Source organism: Lycorma delicatula, chromosome 2 (assembly GCF_047948215.1).
Source record: "Lycorma delicatula isolate Av1 chromosome 2, ASM4794821v1, whole genome shotgun sequence".
NCBI lineage: Eukaryota > Metazoa > Arthropoda > Insecta > Hemiptera > Fulgoridae > Lycorma > Lycorma delicatula.
Genome location: NC_134456.1, coordinates 219,840,134 through 219,862,650, shown reverse-complemented (window position 1 = coordinate 219,862,650; position 22,517 = coordinate 219,840,134). Strand labels below are relative to the sequence as shown.

The 22,517-nt window shown below is 34.5% G+C and overlaps 1 protein-coding gene across 1 annotated transcript in view; it reads right to left on the bottom strand.

The window, feature by feature from the left end:
• Window positions 1-19,532, bottom strand: part of LOC142319660 (pleckstrin homology-like domain family B member 1) — a 615,345-nt gene extending 595,813 nt beyond the window's left edge. Inside the window, exon 1 of the mRNA XM_075357205.1 lies at window positions 19,514-19,532. The gene's annotated coding sequence lies outside the window, so the exon portion shown is untranslated. The remainder of the gene's footprint in view (window positions 1-19,513) is intronic.
• Between the last annotated feature and the right edge of the window lie 2,985 nt (window positions 19,533-22,517).

The following is a 22,517-nucleotide window of genomic DNA, read 5'->3' as shown; positions in this document are numbered from 1 at the left end:
GGAACGGACTCGCACGTTCCCCGCATGAAAGAGACCTGGGACCACGAGACCAGAGGACGATGGACCGCAAGGCTTATTCCTCTGGTCAGACCGTAGACGGAGCGACGGCATGGAGAGATGGAGTACTACATGACCCGATTTTTAACGGGTCACGGGTACTTCCTTGCTTACCTCCATGTCATAGGGGAAGCGCCGTCCCCCGACTGCCTCTATTACCCCGGTGTACGGGACGTCGCTGAGTACACTTTCAAATGTGCTCGGTGGTCGGCAGATCGAGAGACACTAGAGTCGGATCTCGGAGCACTGAGCCCCCCACAACGTGGTTACGATGGTGCTCCGTGACCTCAGCAGCTAGGAAAGTGTAGCCCGATTCGTCGGCAACATTCTCAGGGTCAAAAAGGTTGACCTCGATAGTCCTGAAATTAGGTAGCACCTAATCAGGTTACAATAGGACGACTCGACCAAAAGTAATGTGTTAAACGGTTCCGGGTCGAGTCATGGTAGAAATGGAGGTGGTTTTAGTCGGCAGTCTGCTGATAGTGATTGGATAATACCATCAGCGGGGAAAAAAATTATTATTATTATGAAGTAAGCTTCAAACTCATCGGGAAATAATGGACTCATCGGGATATAGCGTGTGTAAAATGTAATAATGCTGGGTAATTAATTATATAACATTATGTAATAAATATTTATTTAACTATATATTATCTAACTTCAATCCGTTAACGCATTTAAAAAATAAACATAACATTTTCTTAATTAGATAATAAAAAGAAAAGAGAAAAGCAGACAAAGTAAAAAATACTATTATTCGGAGCAAAGATGAACAATAATTATGAATGAATTACAAAAAAAAAATAGTAAGTTTAGTTCCCAGAAGAACGAGACGGGAAATCAAAAGTTAGGAGAAGAAAGAAAAGTATTACCTACAACACATGACAAAGAACAATGCAATACACTACAAGGATAGTTATGACCTGAATGTTCGTCACGAACAAGGTAAAACAGGGCATCTCTGTGTAGGGTAGCTATGTACTACGCTATTTATTGTTAGTAATGCATGTACCGGTATTGTGTTTAGTTCAGCATATATTAAAACAAGATACAAAAAAAGGAAAATTAAATCATAAAAAAAAAAGAATCGCATTCTTAACGTTACTAACAAAAAGTAAAGTGGAATACATTAAATAAACTAATAATAATCCGTAGGTACGTAACAAAAGGCAAAATCAAAGCACAAAAAAAAAGAGTATACTAAAAATTATTTATTACTCGCTCATCAAAATTAAAAACGATTCATTTTTAACTCTTTTAACTTCCGAATTTTTTCCACATCATTCCCATAGGTGATCGGTGGGGGGGGGGTGGTATTTTTCCATTATTTAAGACTGTATAAAAATTTATACTGTGGTCAAATTGCTTGACTTTTAATTTTCCGGTTATATAATTAACACTTAAGTAGATATAAAGAGTGTATAAAAATTGAAGTAACCTTATGGAAGAATGTTTCCTTCTTTTGTTGCTGTTTTAATCGAGGAAAAATGGGTTACACAATGCAGCAGAAAATATTCATTGTCTCCCAATACAAATTAGATGTGTCGGTTATGCCCAGACCCAGAATGCCTTTACAGAAAATTATGCTGTAGATGCAAACAAGTTCTCCGCCAAGCGGAGGTACGACAAGATCCAAGATGGTTTTTTGATGGTCTTTTTTTAAATTTTGATCACGATCAATCAACCGGACAGAAAGACTTCATGATTCCGTATTTTAAAATTTTACTTAAAGGCGTAAGTAAAGGAATTAGATAATTCCATATAGTATTTCATTTTGATTATGTATTTGGAAGATTTCTTTCAGGAACGGAAAATAATAAATTCTCTGGGAAATTATGAACTCTTTTACGCGATAAAATTGGTTTATTACATTAAAAATTCAGTTTTAACTAAAATAACCTCCATAATTTTTAATTCGGAAAGAACGGACAGGAAAAAATTTTTCATTCAAACCTTATAATCCTATAAAAAAGATTTTGGCGGTTCACTGACTTTGTTAGGAAAACAGCAAATTTTAATCTAGAAATTTGAAGATAAAATACTTTTTAAAAAAATTACACACTTTTTACTTTCTTGTACGAAGTAAAAAAAGTATTATGATCGCGAAAAATTTCGGTTTTCAGATTTCAACGGAAATATCCATTTTGACAGTTTCGGCTTGAAGTCTGTACGTACGTATGTATCTCGCATAACTCTCAACGATTAGCCGTAGGATGTTGAAATTTTGGATTTAAGACTGTTGCAACAACTATTGGTGCACCTCCCCTTTTGATTGCAATCTACTGGACCGAAGTGCCCAAAAAAGCCCGGAATCCAAAAAATTTGGATATTGGAGTTCTTCTTAACTACAGTAATAAGCCCTCATTGAGAGCTTTTCAACGATATGTCATAAGTGGTACTTATTTTGATCGGTTCCAGAATTATAACCAAATAAAATTTTAATTAATGAAATATTTGGATGTTTCAAGGGGAAGGTTCATCGGTTCGAATCAGACTTCATCGCCTTTTTTTTATTTAAATATGTTGATTTATTAATAATTACTAACCTTATTGTAAAAAAAATTACGATAAATAATTAAAAAAAAAAAAAGAAAAATATCAGTAGTTATTAATGAAATAAAATTTTATGTACTTCATTTTAAAAAAAATTGGTATATGTAATTTAATAGGCGTACAAGGAAGTCATGTGGTTTCTACATTAGATATTTTATAATACTGTGCGAATGTCTAGCACAAATATGCACACATTTTACATGCGTAAATATATATTTAAATTTTACTAATTTAATTTCAGTAGTAAAATAAATACACACACACGCGCGCGCGCGTAACTCTTTGGTCGTAAAAGTTTATTAATTGAAGTAAACAAAAATAAAAAAATACATTTATTATGTAGCACGTTACAATTACGGTATACACCCAAAAAGTACATCATAAAAAAATTAAACATTTACGTTTATAATAAAACAAAAAATACCATTCCTTAAAAGGATGTTTTATTAATAATTACGGGCCCTTTACACCCGCTTTTGATAGTTTTGACATTTCTTCAAGAATGGATTATATGTTTTTAGGTGGTAAGGGCTCTCTCTCTATACACTCCTGTCACCTTGTTCTGTAATTTTATTGTTTTATGACAGTCTGTTGCTTGACAAGACCGGTCTTTTTATTTATTCGCTTATTTTAATGAAGCGGAAAAGTATTAGTTTGTGGCAAACAAAGGCTGATGACCACAATAGTCGATGCCCAATGCATGGAAAAAAAACAGAAAAAAAATCCTTAGAACGCAACTTATATACGTTAAAAAAATGATAAAATAAATCAAATACGACTATAAAACAAAGTAAATTGTAAAAGAAAAAAGTATTCTAACCAGACACACGCTCAGATAACATGAATCCGCACGCTATTAGGCTACTACGCAGAAAACAGCTGACAGAGCACAATGAACTCTAGTGTAACAAACCGAAAAAAGATACAACAAAGAAACTACATTAATTCTAATTAAAAAATTATATTAACGCCACATATTTTGAAAATTTCGGATAATAATATTCTGAAAAAAAGTATTATCTAAATTACAAAAATCAGACCGCATGAAAACTGCTTTTGGAAATCCGTAGGCCGCCGGCCTCCGTGGCGCGAGTGGTAGCGTCTCGGCCTTTCCGGAGGTCCTGGGTTCGAATCCCGGTCAGGCATTTTTCACATACGCTAAAAAACACTCATTTCATCCTCTACAGAAAGAATTGCTTCACTGCAGACCCGGAAGTTAAAAAAAAAGGATATCCGTAAGCCAACACTTTCGGATATACATAGCAATCAGCGAAAAAATAGTGCTAAAAAAAAATTCACGGAAAAAAACATTCGACATGAAAAAGATAAGTTTTTGTTTCCTATCAATGCAAATACTAAAATGAATGCGCATTTTTCATAACATTTTCACGTGAACCGTATTCTTGCATTCTGCTATAAAACAAAATCAAACCTTTCCGGTAACTGAACATTAATGAGTGCACTTCTGTCCTGAAGAGATATTATAAAGCGCAATAAGTACCAAAACTAATGAAGATTATCCTTACCCGTCTAAAGGTGGCATCGTTTGAACGATAATAAAAAAAAATCTGCATGGATTCATCCTTTAACAATAGTAATTTCTCGTTTATAAGGTAAAACTACATAATTACAATCAGTGCAGAGGTGAAACAGGCGTTAATTAAAAAAAAAAGGAAGGAGAGAACAGCATTAAAGTAAAGATTAAAAGATAATAAAACTGGTTGGGCATCCACGGGCTGCGATAGTTTTCTCTTGCACAACATGCATTCTTAATTAACAGATCATTATTTTTTATTAAATGAGTTTGAATAAATTTAAATTACTTTAAAATAATTTGTTTTTATTAATAAGACGTTCCAGAAGAAAAAAATATTATTTACACTCATCAGTTACTAATCTACGCTATTATAATAATTATAGTGAAATAAAACAGCGTTAACGATATAACAAAACAATACGAAAGAAATACGAACAAATTTATCAATAATAAAAACAATTGACATAATAATACGTATAACCAATAAATAAAACAATGTTATATAATAAATGGTTCAACGTCCTTTTAAATACTGAACTAAATTAAATTGCAGAATAATCTTTTATCAAACGTTAACAAACAAACGAAAAGAAGACAAACATTAAATAATTTGTGTAGTAAAAACAAATTAAAAAAGATGACAACGCAGTTGTAGGACTTTTCCGTCACGTGGAGAAAGTTCGCATGATGGACTTTCGTACCGGATTTAATTCCCGGATAGGTGTAGAAAATTTTACAGCGAACAGTAGCGGCTCGTAACTAAAATTAGTGGGAGGTATTTTTCAGAAATTTTTTTTCTGGGCCGTTTCAAGGCCATAGTTAAACTTTTTTTATAAAATAAAATAAAAACCGAAAAAAATGAATCAAATAGAATATAGCTGGAAGCAGGATAATAATCTAATTCTACACTTTATCACATTCAAGAATATAGTACAAGGTTTTTAAGCACATCGTACTTAAAACCCGTATTCGGTTTAACCGAATAAATAATAAAATGTCAATACAGATAATATTTTTATACTATTAATAGACAAAACTTACTAAAATGATCGCTTAAAAACACTTTAGTCCAACGGTGCTTAATTTAAATTTTTATGTACACAGAAACAAATACATAATTAGTTTTTTTCTAATTACCTTCTCTTTCGCCTTTCCAGCGTTTTTCTGAACAGCTTTGGCGATCAAAGAGCCCTTGCTTTCCGCCATCTTCTGATCAATGCTGAAAAAACATCTATCCGTTTTCATAGTCCCTCTACCGACTAAACTAGAAAAGAGAACGAATGAGGAACGTCCCATGCACACGCGGAGTAAAAAAAAAAACTTCCTTCCACCAGCACGGTAGGGTCGGCATTGTGGAAGCGACACTGCTCTCTCCCTCGCAGCCTTGCGTGCAGCTTCCTATGTTCACAACAGCCTAACACCACCCCGCTGGAACTGTGAAGCACACAGTTCCACACAAAGATTTTTGTATATTTTTCATAAAGTGGGGGATGACTGCAGACATTACGCTTAAGGATTATATACTGTACAAGTACAAAGAAAAAATGATTAGTATTATTAAATGTTATCAATAATATCAAGTGGAAATAGGTGGAGCTGCAATTCCACAGTGCCTACACGCGAGCCGCCACAGGTACCAATCTATCAGGAAACTTGCTAATACAATGATTTCCAAACTTTTCCGAATCGCGGCGCCCTTTTTCAATTAAAATTTTTCCATGCCGCCCTGTCCTAAGTAAAAGTATGACTACTCGTAAATAAGAGGTGAAAATAAATAAGACTCGTGTATCTTTCATTATGTTTTTACTTTATTAACATTAAATTAATAATTATAAATATCTTGGTTCAATTATTTATGAGCTTCTGCAATATTTCGCGGCGCCCCTGTAAAGAGACCGCGGAGCACAGTTTGGGAATCATTATTCTAATACATAGACAAGCTCATACTATAATTTTTCCTTCCGATAAATAGGTATATTTAAAAAAGATTTTGATACTACAAACTTCTTTACCAAAACAATTTTTTCCCACAAATTTATTGAGCTACCAGAAATGTTTCTGAATAATGTTAATAACGTCAACATTATTATTTTATAAATAACTAGCTCTACCCGCCACGCTTCGCTGTGGCACATTGTATTTGCATGGATGAGAAATGAGAAACAAAACAAAGCATACGTTTCATAGAAGTTTAATTTTGCAATACTTGTGGATATACAATATTTTTTTGTTTTTCCGCTGTCTGCGTAGATATAAAGGCTACCTGGTTTGCCGACTCGGGAACACGCAACATACAGTTGCCCATGTGAGAAACAATCCGCATCTAAATCTAAACCACACAATTCTAATTGTGTGGTTTAGATTGTGATTGCAAATGCCCACAATTCTAAAGATTGACCTTGAGCTTTATCGATTGTGATTGCAAATGCCAATCGAATTGGGAATTGCAATCTTTTAAATTAAAATGTTGTATCGATCGGGATTGTGGGTATTCGAGGAATGAGGACATCTTCACCATTGAAAGGCCCCGTTAAAATCGATGCTTCCACTACGTTATTCATCAATTTCTTAACTGCAAGTCGCGTGCCGTTGCAGAGTTTTGGCTGATTAATATTCCGCAACTGGATAATTGTCAGTTTTTGATCGAACCGTTGCTAGAATCAATCTAATGAGGAATACTTTCCCAGTTCCTCCTGGGACATCCAAGAAGAAGGTCATCTCAACTCCGTCATTTATCATTTGCATTATGCGATCATAAATGCCTTTCTGTTCACGCGTTAATTTGGGAATGTTTGATCGGACATATGACTGAAGATCACCAATGTTGTAACTCTGTTCACGGCGTAAATCCACATCAAATGAAGTAATCGCAACTCGGGGGGGGGGGGGGGTGCTGGCATTCCCAATTGACTAAGAACTTTATTTGCAATAGCTAAGTACTTATCTTCAATATTTATCAATGCTTCGTTGTAAATGCCTTCTGTAAATTCCATGGTAATATTGGTATTTTCTAGGCGTACACTATGCAAAATATCCTCCCCATAACTCTGTGGGAGATGAAGGGAAGCAAGCGGTCAATATAATTGCGAATAATGCGCGAATTTGGTTTGGATGTGCAGTGTTGCACGCGTCATTAATACATATATCCCACTGTTGGTCGTTTTATAATAAATTCAGAGCTTGGTGAAAGGAGCAGCTCAATCACGATACGATCACACAAAAGTACCTCGATTAAAGAGAATATTTAATTCAGATTGTATAATAATCCGAATCAGATGCAAGTGGATACGTTTTTTTTTTTTTTTTGTTAATAAACAATGTAATTGGGAACAGGTATTGTTTCACATGTGACTGCGGTTGTCGTTAGCTAGTATGGCGAGTATTCCCTCGCTTCCGGCAGATGGCGCGGTCACTGGTACACAGCTGACCGTTAAAAAAACTGTTTTCTCGCGGTCGCGGGTATGTGACTGATGCGAAAAATAGATAAAACAATCTTTTATGCGGGTTATATATCGTGCTAAAATTTGAGCTCAATCGGTGTAGAACATTTTGAGTTTTTGAAGCGTACACAAACGAACTTAACATTTTTATATATAAAGATTTGTGGGCTGCGAAAAAAAGCCCTTAAATCGTGCGAAAAAACACATCATTTTAAATGCTTACAAAAGCAGAGTAATGCTTATAAATTACAGAATAATCAAACGGCGTTGATTTCAGATGTTAATAAACTGCTAACGTAAGTAGAAGTTGTGCTGCTTCAGTGTACAACGTGATTTTCGAGTATGAATCTACTAATGAATTACGGTCTCCAAAGAAAACAAAACCCCGCAGGTCAATTGAGAAACAGATGAGATTTTGAAAAAAACGCGATTCGTAAAAAAATTACACGAATTTGAATTATTTAGAAATAGTTTAGCGGTGTATTATGTCCTTTGGAAGAGAATTCGGTTATTGTCTTCGACAACCCTTCTTATCATTAAACGAAAAGAATTACAGACGTGTTATAGAAAAACAATGATATCAAAATGTGGCTTAGTTCAAAAGTAATAATTTTTGAAGAGGATTAAGTTAATGTTCTATCATTGCAAAGGGTTTCGCGTATTAAAAGTAATTATAGTCCGTATAAAATTGGTTTGACACACAACGTCATATTGGTAAGTCATGTTTTTATTCGGCTCCTAACGAATATGTTTGCCGGCCTCCGTGGCGCGAATGGTAACGTCTCGGACTTTAATTCGGTGGTTCCGAGTTGGAATCCCGGTCAGGCATGGCATTTTCATACGCTATAAATCATTCATATCATCATCTGAAGCAATGCATAACGGTGGTTTCGGAGGAGGTTAGAAAAAACAAAAAAAAACTTATACTTAGTTGTGTGGTTTCAGTGTTACTATTTGTAAATTTTGTTCTTTGCTTTTACATAGCAAAGAACGCTAAATGATCAAAAAACGATTGTTTGGTCATATATATGTAAAAAAATAACCTAACAAAGGATTTTTTGGTCATTATGTAGGGATATTATTTTCTGTGTATTTGGTTATTTCGACTTTTTTTGTTTGCTTAGTCTTAAGTCTATCCGGGCTATAAGAAAGTTGGGTGTTTTAATTTATTTACTGTAAGTCATCCTTCTTGGTGGCTTTTCTTTTTGTTTTGGTGTTTTTTTGTTTTTTGTTTAATAAAATACAGATGTTTTAGCTGTTAAATATAATTCAAAGAAATTTGTTACTTAATCAGTTGTGATTTTGTTTACATTGGCAACGGCCATACGGACTCTTTGTGATTGGTCGTTGTGTTTGCCAGCGGCCATCTTGCATTGATCTGATTGGTTTTCCTTTGTTTACAATTCCATCTGATTTATTAGCTTCTTATTTATTAAAAAACTGTACAAATTAAAAACAGATAGATAGATTTATTAAAAATAGATGAAAACAATCTTTGATGCGGGTTATATATCGTGCTAAAATTTTTTTTATGGTGTTTTTTTTTTTTATAAAACAGATGGTTTAGCTGTTAAATATAATTCAAAGAAATTTGGTCGTTGTGTTTGACAGCGGCCATCTTGCATTGATCTGATTGGTTTTCCTTTGTTTACATTTCCTAATTAAAAATGTACAAATTAAAAATAGTTAGATAGATTCATTAAAAATAGATGAAAACAATCTTTGATGCGGGTTATATATCGTGCTAAAATTTGAGCTCAATCGGTGCAGAACATTTTAAGGTTTTGAAGCCGTACACAAACGAACTTAACATTTTTATATATATATAGATTTATTTTGTTTATTAAATTAAGTCAAATTTTTTTCAGACAAAAGATAATTACACCGTCCTACTTTACTAATTATAATTAAAATCTTTTCACAAAGGAATATTAAATATTCATTAACATTTATACTTTAATAGTATTTAATTTTGATATTTATTTAATTACTATAAATTATTAACAAATTAAACAATTTTCATAAAATTAATTTTAATTTACCTCACATTTTAAAAATATTTACTATAGTTTGTGGATAACATTACCTTGATAATAAAATAATTTAAGGAACTTAATCGCTCAGGAACATTTTTTTTTTTTTTTAATTATGCTGTCTTGGCCACATCATTAATATTTTCATTATGGATAGCTTTATGCAAATTTAATTATCTTCGCACAATAATTACTATTAAATATACAGTACAACAGTATGACTCATAAGAAGTTTAACGTAAATTTAATTTTCAAGTTAAAAGAAAAAAATCAATCCATACGTATATTATTATCATCTAAATATTTTACTATAGAATAAAAAAATATACATTATTAACTAGCTCTGGGTTGCAACTTCGCCCGCGCTGTATGGTTATTTGCGTTCCCAGTAGCGGTCAATCGTTTTTTTTTTGTTTTTTAATCAAGTAACCGGAGACAGGGTACAGCCAGTCACACATATAGTAACGGTGGTGTGTTGGTTGAGCCACAACGCCGTACACCTTCACACCCGTTAAAAAAATCGGAATTTAAAAAAATCCAAAAATGTTTTTTAAATATTTATCTGAAGAGTATTTGTAAACTCAAATCTACTGAATATCTCGTTTACTACAGTCGGGATTAGGAAAAATTTACAATCATGTTCAAAATTTTTTCCCCTTCCTTAATCCCTTTCAAGGTCGAATTTCAAAAATCTAGAAATTGGTTTATTGACATGAAGATTACAGTCACCGAAAATCAGGTTGATTTCTTAATTTGTTACCGAGAAATTAAAAAAAATAACATGGTTTCAAAAGAAATTGAAAAATCACTTTTAACCCTTGAAACTAGGAATTTAAAAAAAAAATCTAGACATTGGAAAATCATTCAGTTCAAATCCAGCTCACAGAGATAGACAGTTCACAATTCATTAATTCATTTCATTGAAATTTGTTCTTTAACCGGCAACCTCCACTACTATCTTTATATATATATATATATTTCTTCTGTCCGTGTGTATGTGACTGAACTACTCCTAAACGACTGAACTGATTTTGATCAAATTTTATGTGTGATTAAGTTGATTCGAGAATAGTTTAGATTCACAATTTGATCCGATAGAAATGGTTTTTTAATAATTTATTTATTTATGTATTGTTGTTGATCTTGGGATGGTTAAAGTTCACAACTGGATCCGGTAGGCAGCGCTACGATCGCGTTTTAGAAATCTTTTTTTATTTTTGGCATATCAGTCAGACCCGGTAGTTGGTGCTGCGATCGGATTCTAGGAAATGTGTTTATTTGTTGCTTTTTTACATATCAATTACTTGCGTCTACAAAACAACGTTTTAAATTGTAATTAAAAAATATACATTGTGCAAATTTGTAAGGTGCAGTATTAAAGTGATGATTTTTCATGAATTTTAATGATGTATAGACGCATTCAATAACAATTAACCTACAAATTGAAATTGTCAGTTCTCATTTGATTCTATGCAACTTATGAAGTATTGAACGGCTCTTTGAAAATAAAAATGTAAGTTTGTAAAATAAATTATAACATTTGTAAAATTAAAATCTAAGTTACTTATAATAATTATAGTATATTTAAAAAATTGATGTTATCATTTTTGTAACTGATTAATTTTATTAAAAAATTTTCCAAAATTGTTTTTAATTTACAATTATTTAAAATTTGGTAAAATAGATGTTAAAATAAAGAATGAGAAAAATGATAAAAATTTCTACGAAAATTTTAACTACGTTGCTTTTTTTACAGTGCTTTAATTTTTTTATTAATTGATTAATTAAGCTATCACATGGCTATGAAACTTCAAAATTATTAAATAACAAAAAAGTAGGAGGTAGGTTTTTAGAATGATCTAAGTGAAAATTAGCAGTAATATAGATGAAAATTTATTAATTACACTAATTATTAATTTTACGACGTTTCGATTTTTTAATTCAGTTTTCATCAGACATCTCAATATTTAGTGAAAATAAATATTAATCATACTACACATAATTAATCAATAAACCCACAATCACCAACTGATAATAGTCATATTAATGAAATTTCCTCCACATTCCTGCTAATTTTAACTTAAGTTACTTATATTTATATGTTGTGTATTTATTACCGAACAATGCCACGTCAGGAAAACGTCTGTCTGGTCCGCTAGTATATATATATATTTTTTTTACTGTTTCAAAATTTTCCGAGATGAAATATATCTAAAATCCTTTTCAGTTATGCCAAAAAACACGGATAAAGTTTTGGTTGAGCTTGACGGGTACTTTTTTTGTTTATACCGAACAAAGAGAAGCTCACTTCCTCTTTATATAATAGTATAGATAATTTAAAACAAAATTAGAAGGATACAAACTGCTTAAAACAATTAACTTTACTTGGAAATTATTGAAAATTAAAAGAAATCCCACAATAATTAAAACCTTTTTTTATACACAGCGTGAATCAAAAAGATTCATCCGATTTTAAAAATGTTATTATATATATATATAGCCTTGCAGTGAATAATAAAATACATGTTTGATGAATATGAAATTTTACTAACCATTTTCACAAACACTCAATATGTCTTCTCCGGATGCACAGCCTACATCTATCTGATCTAAATTGATCCCATACACGAGCGATCATGTCAAATGTAATTGCAGCTACTGTTGTTATGCGATTTCGCAGTTCGTCCACAGTTGCTACAAGAGGGGAATATAAACGGTATCTTTCACAAATCCCCAGAAGAAAAAAGTCACTGAGGGAGATCGGGCGACCTCAGTGCCTAATGGTGAAATATTCGTACCAAATCGGCAGACCTCTTATGTCCGATCAATCGTTGTGAATTCTTTGTAAACCGGCATCTGCCCGATATGGTTCACCACTCTGCTGAAAAAATAAGTTCATTAGAATCTGAAACTGCGGGATAAACCGGTTCTGCAACATTTCAGGATATTTGAGATTTCCGTAACACTCTTTTCCATAAAAAAAAGTACAGACCGTGGACCTTTTTCTCGGGATACGGCGTAGAAAACATTTGATTTTTTGAAAGTCTCTTTTACGCTGGACAGTTGCATGTGGCGGCTCTGATATCCATATCTTTCCGTTGTGGTGGTTCACCTTTCCACTTAAGATGAATTCACAAAACTCCACAAGTCGTTGTTTATCATCTCTGTGGAGGGCTTGAATAGATTGTATCGTGTGTGATTTGAGTGACAAACCTTGCTACAATACAAGCCATATGAGGAACGGCTATCTCTCGGCTGGCACCATGGGTGGAATCACCTGGAATACGTGTCTTCAACTCTGTCGGATGCGCGCTACGTCTTTGTGCAACGCACGGGGGCGACCTGTGAATTTCCCTTTACATAAACTTCCTATTTTTTGAAACTGTTGTGCCAACGTCGAATGCTCAGAGCAGATGGAGGTATAGTACCGGCAAATCAAGCTGCACACTTGTCACGGACCTACAATTGTTGAAACGGAGAACTCAAAAATGCTTTCTTTTGCAGGACGCCCATCTTATCTGATTAAAGAGACACACATCAAAAAACAGTTCCTGCCAGAAACCAAGTGAAATTCATAGAATCCCCTCTTTTATATGCTACATACTGCGTTCGTTAACGGTCGAGAGACTGCAGAGTTAAAGCCTTTTAAGATCGAATGAATGTTTTCGATACACTCTGAATTTAAAATAAAGCATTCAAAATTCATAATTCTGTTCGATGAAGAAAAAAGAGATTTTTACTCGAACAAAAAAAAATGTATATTAATCCAATTGTCAGTTTTATTTCTTTCTAAATTATACGAACAGCAGTATCTTTTAGATATCGAAAGATATCAAACAGTGACGACACCAGTAACACACTGTAGAATCGGCGCACACGCATATGAGATGAGTTGGTTACAAAAAAAAAAAAGGGAAAAGGCTATCACGAGTCGTTACGCTTATTAAAGATCGAAGGAATAGACCTGTCTTCTCTCAATAAGAGACAAGTAAAAACAAAACATCATAAAGGTCGCTTATACATTTTATACATAATTATTTATTTCACTTATATACAGGACCAACACGGTTGGTTCAATGAACTAATCTTTCTGGACCGGACGAACTGAATGCGAGGGCCTGCACAATACCCGGCCAAGCAACTTGTCGTATACAACCAGATCAGAAGCGAGTCAACACACCCCACAATTTCTCAGGTCTTACTAAGGCTCATGAGTGAACCAACGTTCGCCTCCTACTCTGCCTAAATCAATAAAGATTAGAATCCCATTAATGTCTTTAAACGTCACTTCTTTCTCAAGGAAGAAACGAAAGAAGATTCATTCACGCAAATTCATTGCCCGAATTACAGACAAACGATTTTAGAACTTTTTTAAGAACGAACAGTGAATGTTTCGGCTAAATTACTTAGCAAAGTGAGACCATTTACTGAAAACAGAATACAAAATTAAAAAGCTGCATTTTTTGAATAACGGTTAATTGTAAACTGTAAAGATTTTATAAGTTTCCAAAAGTTGCAAAATAATGTCCTTATCACATTTCTTTTATCACTTTCACCCAACAGTAGGTAAAAAACGTTGGGAAAATCCTAAATTTGGATAAATTGTTCCAATTATCGTCGCAACGTAGGCAAAACTAATTCCGTTGTAATACTGAAACACACACAATAAAATCTGATCGGATGATCGGCCTGACCGTTATGATAACCTTCGGTAATCTATAGAGACATTTTCTGTCTAGTCATGGCAAATATCTGAGAGTGTGAATTGCGAAGGCCCGTCTCCATAATAAACATATTGAGGAAGTCACCAAAAAACCGGAAGGGGGTGATAAATACACCGGGTAGACTTATGGGTAGCAACCCACCGGGTTGGTCTAGTGGTGAACGCGTCTTCCCAAATCAGCTAATTTGGAAGTCGAGATTTCCAGCGTTCAAGTCCTAGAGAAAGCAGTTATTTTTATACGGATCTGAATACTAGCTCGTGTTCTTTGGTGGTTGGGTTTCAGTTAACCACACATCTTAGGAATGGTCGAACTGAGAATGTACAAGACTACACATATATATCATCCTGTGAAGTAATACCTAAACGGTAATTTCCGGAGGCTAAAACAGGAAAAAAAGACTTATGGGTAGCACGTGGGGACTCGGAGCAACTAAGAGGCGACTGATTATGACACCAGCCACACTGGTATGCATACCCGTTTGGTCGGAATCGCTAAAGAGGAAAAAGATATAAGTAAATTGGCCTCATTCCAGTGGAGAGCTATGAATAAAATTACGGTGGCATACAGAACGATCTCCAGAGAAGCAGCCGAGCTCTTGGCAAGAGTACCACCTATCCACTTGAGAGCCTCTGAGTTAACTAGAATCTACCAAGGTATGTCCAAAACAGAGGCAAAAAAATTCTGGAGTGGTAGAATGAATGGGAAACCACAACAAAGGGAAGTTGGACCAGACAGCTGATACCCAGATGAGAACCGTGTATTGGTGGGAGATTGGGTGAGGTGGGTTACCAACTCACACAATTACTGTCCGGGTATGGACAGTTCGGTGTGTATCTCTATAGATTTGGAATCAAGGACTCCTATTGTATATACTGTGGGGAGGAAGACTCCCCAGAGAAAGACTGTGGGGAGGGTATGGACAGTTCGGTGTGTATCTCTATAGATTTGGAATCAAGGACTCCTATTGTATATACTGTGGGGAGGAAGACTCCCCAGAGAAAGACTGTGGGGGGGGTATGGACAGTTCGGTGTGTATCTCTATAGATTTGGAATCAAGGACTCCTATTGTATATACTGTGGGGAGGAAGACTCCTCTGCTCATACTTTTTTCGGCTGCCGGAGTTGGTTACAAATCAACACAGAAGCTAGACTTAACTGGATCAACACAGGCAATATTATAACACACATGCTTGTAGGGCCACAAGAATGGAATTCGATAGAGAAATGCATTGTGAGGATCATCCAAACCAAAGAAGCAGAGCACAGAGAATGGACGGCTGATTAGCTAACTTTGAAGACTGAATAAAAGAAAATAGAGCTGGAGAGTGAAGGGGTAAAGGACAGCCTCTGCGGAGCCGCCGTTTGTCCACACTTGCGAGGATGAGCGTCAGTGATGAAGCACGGGAACTCCTAAGCTCGAAGGCACCCTTGGGGCTGAGTAATGCTTAATTGCTGGAGTGGCCTCGGGAGGGGAGGATCGGAGAGATAGGAGGTCTAGTCGGTAGGACACAGGCACACATACGCACTCTTAATAACATCTTGCGGAACCTGTTAGCGGGCCCGACAATCAGTACGTAAATGGTGGTGGTATTCTTTCAACTCACCGGAAAATAAATGTATAGAGACCTTAAAATAAATTCTAAACTGACAATATAAGGAATTTTGTCTTTTAATTATTAAAGAAGAAAAATCTCAGGAAAAAAGGGAACCCCGTTTTCTGATAATTTAAAATAAAAACAGCACAGTTTGGCATAATATTTAATCAGAAACTATACACAAATGTCAATTCTTAAGACCAATAAGATTTATCATTTTTAGAATTTACTTTATAGTAACCCATCATATCAGACAAATATTGTTATTCAGTGGAATTCGGCTAGATTAGCTGAATTATAGGAAGAGGGAATGGACAGAATTAAAATATAGCAAACTATTTAAACAAAATAATTCCTTCCATGGAATAAAATAATTCACTTGTGATAAATAAAAAATGAATACAATCAGCACAAAAAATAGTAAAAATAATAAATATTTATTAAAAGAGAAAGATTAATGGAAGATAATAAAATTTTATTTAGTATTATTATAAATTATGTAAATCATGTAAGAAATATGAACAAATCAATTATATTATAAAAACAAGTAAACATATTCGAAGAACGGAGGTAATAATTATATCTGTTTTATAAAAATATGATAACAACAAACAATAAAATTTTTAATGTTTTTCTTTGTGAAAAAAAAAATACAAATAGAGATAGGTTCATACAAATAACGAGGTGTATAATTATATATTTGTATAATTAAAGAGATAAGAGACTAAGTAAAATATCATTTGAAATCCATAAGTTTGAAAGATAAGAAACAAAATCAAATAAACATTGCAGAATTAAGTTCGTGAAACAATTTTTATCACCATAACTAATATCCAAAACATTCCTGATAATAAGATTTAAAGTGATAAACAATCATTATACAGTACGAGTAGAAATCGTAACTGAAATTAGGTAACTATTTCATTAATAATATTATAAAACAAAGAATTTATACAGAGTGAGCCAAAAGATACGCAACCCAAAAATTAACATTCTTAAAAAAATCTTTATTACACACGCCTCAACACGTTTCATGTTAGTTGCTACTATTCGGATGATCGCTGCCCTTATGCGGGATATTTCGTCTTCGATGTTGTGCTTGAGTCGGTCGATTGTGTGAGGGTTGTTATAAACATTATCCTTCAGATATCCTCAAATAAAAATTCGGGGGGAGTTAAAACCGGTGACCTAGGCGGCCACAGTCCACGAAAAACGATGTGTTTTTCAAAGAACTCACACAATATTATCACTGTGCTATTCGCTGTCGTGCCGTTGCACCGTCTTGCTGCAGCCAGCAGTCTCGTTTATCAGCCTTTAACAGTGCCATGAATTAATTACATGATGATGACCTGGTAACGTTCAGCTATTAACGTTTCCGTGAAAAAAATTGGACCTACAATTCTTTTCCGCGAAATCGCACACCAAATTCCACCCTTCTGTGAATGAAACTGGCCTACATGGAAAATGTGAAGGTTTTCTGAACTCCAATACCTTTTCTTTTTCCTGTTTAGCCTCAGGTAACTACCGTTAAGATAATTCTTCAGAGGATGAATGAGGATGATATGTATGAGTGTAAATGAAATGTAGTCTTGTACATTCTCAGTTCGACCGTTCCTGAGATGTGTGGTTAATTGAAACCCAACCACCAAAGAACTCCGGTATCCACGATCTAGTATTCAAATCCGTGTAAAAATATCTGGCTTTACTAGGACTTGAACGCTGGAACTCTCGACTTCCAAATTAGCTGATTTGGGAAGACGCGTTCACCACTAGACCAACCCGGTAGGTTAAACTCCAATACCTGATGTTCTGGATGTTTACGTAGCCGCTTAGGTGAAATCTTGCTTCATCAGAGTATAAAACATAACCCAACATCCGAACACTGCTGCGAATAAAACGCAAAAACCATTGACAGTAATGTACGAGGCTGATAAATTTTGCACTTTAGCAGCTACACGGAGACAAAAGGTACTATCAAGTTGGACGTGGCAGTACATGATAGCTAAAATCCCCCTCTACAAACCTGCGATAATGTGTTGAAATCCGTTTACCGGTTTGTTTTCAGTAGCGGTTAAAATGGAGTCGCGTACGGCCAATATGTCAACACGGTTAAAACAGCGCACAGTGATCGAATTTTTAACAACAGAAAATGTGAAACCTACGAATATTTCTCTTTGTTTAAAAGCGGTTTATAGTAGTGAAACTGTTGACAGGAGTACTGTGAATAGGTGGGCGTTGAAATTTCACGAATGTGAAGCTGGTAAAGTGAAAATTGTGGACGCACCTCGCAGCGGACGACCAGTTTCTGGTACTGACTAGAAACATCGAAAGAAGGTGCACGATTTGCTTCAACGGGACCGGCGAATCATCCAGCAACGCATCGTTATTCAGTTAGGCGTATCTAAAGAACGAGTAGGCCATATTATCGAGCAAGTAGGTTACCGTAAAATCTATGCACGCGCAAACTCGCTGATGGCACTCTGCAAGCTGAAGTTTGAGCATATTCCGCATCCGTCATACTCGCCTGATTTGACTCCGTGCGACTTCCACTTCTTCCCTCATCTAAAGAGGAATGTCAAAAGTAATCACTACACCACCGACGATGAGGTGAAGGAAGCTGTGGTCACTTGGATTTGAGAAAGACCACCAGAATGTTTCAGTGACGGAATGACTTAAGACGTGTGACTTGTCACACGTTGGGAAAAGTGCATCAGTCTAAACGGGGATTATATTAAAAAATAAATATTGCATTTTGTAGCTAAGGTATTCTTTTATTCACTTTTTATTTCATTCCAAGGTCACTTTTCATTCCCGTGCTACGCATATATATGCAAAATTTATCAGCCGAGCCCCGTAGTATTTTTCCGCTATCAGGTTCTCGAAGCTCATGTACAACGCGAATGAGATACGGACGGAGTTTCAGCTTCTTTGTGGCTCTGCGAACTCTCCATTAAGACATTCCGGTTGTCGACACGATTTTCGTATCGACGTTCTAGGTGAACGTAGGAAGAATACGCGGATACTTTCCGAGGACGCATTACTTAAAATCGTAGGTAGACTATTTACATTCATCTATATAACGGGTTTCTCTAAAACGAGCTACTACGCGTAAAATCGTTGATTTATTAGGCACTCGCGATTCACGAAAAGCTACCCTACCCTAAAGTCTTCCTGACATTTAAAGAACGACCGAGATTTAAAATAACTTTCAACAATGAACGCACGTTGAGCCTAGGATAAAGCATGTTCGTCCGCTCAAAGCTTACTAACCACTGTCATCAAAAGAATATGAAGTGAAATCGTGAGTATGTACGGGTAATCTAATAAGGTTCTCCTACTCTGCCGGTCTTGAATATACCAATCAGAAATAAATTTCAACATGTAACGCAATCTCTTTAGTTAAACATTATCATAAACAAATCAAATGAACGTAAAATAGTTTTAAAAATTGTTCATAGTACGTTAGTATTTTACTACTAGTGGGGATCAGACAAAATGTTAATAGTTAAAATTAAATATTACTACATGACATACAATTTTAACTATGAGACAATTACTCCTTCCGGAACTATACCTGTTTTAGGGTGGTTTTTATATTTCTAGAAGAACGTTTTTACTTTTTTCCCTTTCCCGGCTTTACAGTAATACAGCATACAATTTACGGAGAAAGTATCCTAATAAGGTAAAATTTTGCATGTCGGGTTTTTTGCAGATCTTGAGTTTCATGACCTCCTTAAAAAAAAAAAAAAAAAATATATATATATATATATTAGTCCTAGTAAAGATATTTTTACATGGATTTGAATACTAGATCGTGGATACCGGTGTTCTTTGGTGGTTGGGTTTCAATTAACCACACATCTCAGGAATAGTCGAACTGAGAATGTACAAGACTACACTTCATTTACACTCATACATATCATCCTCATTCATCCTCTGAAGAATTATCTAAACGGTAGTTACCGGACGCTAAATAGGAAAAAGGGGGTTTTCGACCCCCCCCCCCTCGATGATACCGTACCTGCTTTCGGTGATACCCACCGGATGGTAATATTTTCAAGAGCCCGCAGGGCGCCGTTCGGAAAATGAGAAGGGCGTGCGATGAGGTGTCATCGTAATATCTCGGCAACCGCTCGTCCGATTTTCACGATTCAAACGGCATAAGTCGAGCGCTAACTGTTAACGCAATGGGTAAACTCCTGATCGACCGGATCTAGGTTATCCGGAAATTAAATCGTTTAGTCCTGTTTTAATTGCACTCACCCACCGTAAAACGTACCGATCAGATCTTTCGCTAAACACTCTGAAACCTGTGCGCTAGTGCAGCTATAAAGTATAAACTTATGAAGACTAAAAAGTAAAAAATACATTTTTTTAAAACACTCATTAAATGCGCTAAAGAGTAGAAAATAAAAATAGGTAAAAAATATTTTTTTTAAAAACGCTTAAATTAAACGCACTAAAATGAAAAAAGTAATTTTAGGACGGTATCTTAGAATGGATTTGACAACAAGATTTGATGGTGATGTGTAGTCTTACTACACATATAATCTTATTATATGAAAGTCATAGCTTCAAATTAAAAATTTCATGATTTTGCAAATTTTTTCTTACGCGTGATGAATGACCTAAAGAGAGGGGGTGCAAACAATGGTCAAATCCATTCTGAGATACCGTCCTGAAATTATATTTTACCTTTTAGTGGGTTTCATTTAAGAGTGGTTTTAAAATTTCTTACACATTTTTTATTTATTTACGTGGTTGTTTTTCTTCATAAAATAATGAACTATAACCAAAACGTAGGCACCGGAATGTACCGATCACTAGCGGAAATTCCGATTCTTTAGTTAAATTTCTAATTTAATTTTCGTTATATCAATTTTCATCGTTCAAAAAAAAAAAATACTTTTACACAAGAGCCTGAGTAATTCGCCCGGAGGGCCTAACTACGGAGGCGTGCTGTAGGCACGCCCTGCAGCTAGTCCTTGTATTAATCAGGTGATTCCATTACATTAGTATGTCATTTTGTTTATGTTTTTAGTTAATTTCATTCAGGGGTAGGAGATAATAAGCCACCTCATTTTTCTGTTAGTATTCTTAGACTGGATAAACAAATTTTTTTATTAAACTTGTTCGATGACTTCTGAATACGGATCATTGAAGCGATTAAAATTTCGTTTACAATGGCCAAAGAAGTGAGAATATTTCACGGTCACCTGTACGAATCCCTCTCCTCAAAACTTTACTTAGACTTGATTAATTTTCCCTTTTCAAATCCACAAGGTTAATAAAGCTAAGGGCTTATTAATAATTTTCCTTCAAAATATTAGTCTGCCGAGGGCGAAGTCATAGGTACCCGGAATTGCATACCACCCAACGAAACCGATTAAGCTGAAAAACTTTTCCGTTACCTGGAGATCTACAGTTGTTCTTCGGGTGAAATATTTACAACTTACTCGGTTCATTCAAGGTAAATAATTATTCCTTCCTCACCACTCGTCCTTTTTCCTTATCTGTTACTCCTTCTTCCCCGTTACGGGTTCTATGGATGTTTAAGTTTAATCCAGATAGATCTTTCATAATAATAAACCCACCGGGTTGGTCTACAAGTGAACGCGTCTTCCCAAATCAGCTGATTTGGAAGTCGAGAGTTCCAGCGTTCAGTTAAAGTTATTTTTACACGGATTTGAATACTAGATCGTGGATACCGGTTTTTTTGGTGGTTGAGTTTCAATTAACAACACATCTCAAGAATGATCGAACTGAGACTGTACAAGACTACACTAATACATATCCTCATTTATCCACTGAAGTAATACCTGAACGGTAATTCCCGGAGGCTAAACTGGAAAAAGAAAGAAAAGATTTTTCATAATGAAAATATACTGAGATGTCTTTTTTTGGAAATATTTCTATAGAAATATATTTCTCATTTAATGGAAAGATTCTTTTTTTTTTACGAAAACGAATTTTCATTGTGTTTATTATCGGGGAAGTGTAAAAAAATGTTTGTATGAAAGGCTAAACAAGGTTGCACCCTTTGTTTTTAATTTTTTTTTTTCATTATCCAAAGGTATTTATCGGAGGTCTTTCGTTAAAGATCTTTTAAAACCCGTTTTATTTTATGTGGACATTTTTAAAAATCATTTTTTAAGATATTTTCGATGAAAATTTAAATAAAACCCTCAAAAAAATACAAATATTTTTTTAAATGTTGTCCCTATGCAGATGTTGGTATTTCTTGTACAACAAAGTTTAGTCTCCCTTGAAATAATCTTTTTGAAATCAATCGTCACACAAGAAATATATTTAATTATTTTGTAAAATGTTTATAAAAAACATTTATTTTTTTCATAAAAAATCTTATGGCAAAAACATTCCTTCTCTAACGAAAGCCGATTTTATGGAAATTCTTCTTTTTTTTCATGGAAAAAATTTCGTCTATATGGAACAGAATATTTTTATAAATGCATTTTCAACTAAAAATGTAACAAGTATACTGAAACAATAACATGAAAAAAATTTAATCATCCTTAGAGCTAGAGTATTTTTTGTACAACCTATCGGGTAGGTTGCCT